This window comes from Rhinopithecus bieti, unplaced genomic scaffold (genome assembly GCF_001698545.2).
Source record: "Rhinopithecus bieti isolate Rb0 unplaced genomic scaffold, ASM169854v2 scaffold_31527, whole genome shotgun sequence".
Taxonomy (NCBI): Eukaryota; Metazoa; Chordata; class Mammalia; order Primates; family Cercopithecidae; genus Rhinopithecus; species Rhinopithecus bieti.
In genome coordinates, this window is record NW_016813959.1 from 23,467 (window position 1) to 25,642 (window position 2,176).

Here is a 2,176-nt window from a genome sequence, read left to right on the forward strand (position 1 = left end):
GTTTAAAAAAAAAAAAAAATAAAATAATAATAATAATAATAATAATAATAATATATTCTTGAAAATGCAAGAGTGGTTATAAAGTATTCTCTCCATAAAATTAATGTGTGAGATAATGCATGTGTTCATTACCTAGAGTTAGTCATTCTATAATGTATGTATACTTAAAAACATCATGTTGTACATGGTAAATACATACAATTTTATCTGTCAATGTAAAAAAATAATACTACATTTTTTTAAAACTTAAAAAAAAAAATTGCCATCAGAATCAGCCCTCATTGAACTCACAGTCTACTGGATCTAAACAATGAAATCTTTTTGCCTGCACTCTGTCCAAGTCACCTTTAAGAACTACAATAATTTCACTGCAAATTCCCATCAATCTCTATTGCCTTCCAAAATCATCAGTAGTATCCCCTTCTCTCACAGATCTCTTACCCATTCCAGCACTGGTACAGCCCTCTCCATCGCTGCCCCAGGAAGATGGTGAGGAAGGCACCTGTGAGACTGAGACTTCTTGGCCTCTACTTGTCATACGCAACAACTCCCTGAAAAGTATAGCATCCTGGAAGCCCTACAGCCTCCTTACCTCATCTCATTAACCCTTCAGGGTCCTCCACTGCCCCAAAAGAAGACTGATATTTTGCAGAGTATGATAAACTTTGCAGAGTAAGGACAGACTCTGGAAACACTGTGACATAATCTTGCTCTTCACAGTTCTGCATCCTTTTCCCATTTTCTCTCTTACATATTTCCCTCCTGTTACTCTTTCTTTTATGTTTAATTACTTCAGTTTTTGCATATTTCTGTCTATGTCTTGGGCTTGCTGTTGAAGTTCCTCTCAGCATTGCTTAAAGACACAAATTCAGTTTTATCTATCAGTAGACTGAGCCTAAGGCACATTATTTCAAGCGTTCCAGGAAACAAGACACCCAAATTCTACATTCCTCTATTACCAAAATTATTTTCCAAAATATCTATAATGACTTACAATGCTTTACTTTATTCGATAAAGATGTATTGAACCTCTACCATGCAACAGGCACAGTTCTAGGCATTGGGGAAAGAACAGCAAACAAAACATTAAAATGTGGGACAAATATTTTTATTCCACAATTAGGGCTCCCTTTGAATGCAAATATTGCTGAGAGTTAGCACACAGATTTACATAAATGCTGAATTATTCATACATATCATCAATTTTTTTGTGAAAGTCGTGCATCGGTAGGCAGACGGGGGAACTATTTAAGGAGCAGCTCTAGCCCTTTTGGCTCTCCTGTGGTCAAATCACAAAAGTTATGATGACAACATAATTTTTTAGAAAGAACACGCATATTGCAGCTACAAATACAGGGGTTTAAAGATAACTCCATTCACTTGCAAACTCTGTGACCTAAAGTAAGATAACTAACTTCTCCGAATCTCTGTGTTTTCCTCTGGAGAAATAGAGGAATCAATATCAATTTATCAGGATTATAGAGCAAGATTGCATGTGTAAGCCCCTAGAGCATGATTGTGCCCAGTCAGGCCTCAGTAAACATGAGCTTCCTTGTCATTCCCAAAGCATCCTGGTTTATGGCCAGAGACCAGTGAGCTAGGGTGACTCTAATAACACCTGCACGTAATGGCTGAAATTGCTTTAATAAGGGATAGAGACTTTGACTTCACAATTAGAGGTGTTTCCATAATTAACAAAATTGCCACCCCTAGTTTGCGATCTGATTATACCTACTCCTTTTGCATGCCCAGCCTGCCCTGGCAACTCATGAGACCAAACACAGGAGGTGAGGCTCCCCCTGAGCCCTAGAAACTGTTGAGGGTATTGGTCCTTTCTTCAACGAATGGAGGCCAAGCCAAGGAGTGCATGAGGGCGAGGGTTGTCAGACCTCACACAATATAGGGAGGGAGAAAGCAGGCATTAAGGGGAAGAAGACAGACACTTACTTAGTGTTATTTCTCCCCCTTTGATGTCATTTTGTGTCATTTTATTTGCTGCCTCTAGGGAATCAATTAAAACAGTGCTAATTTATGGGTCTTATTGAACAAGGTATTATGCAAACTGTAAGCATGGCAGCCTTCTTGAATTGGAGAACATTCAAAAGCACAATCAACTGATGTGACATTCTCCCTTCCAGATTCTAAAACAGCATAGGAATAAACATTATGAATACAA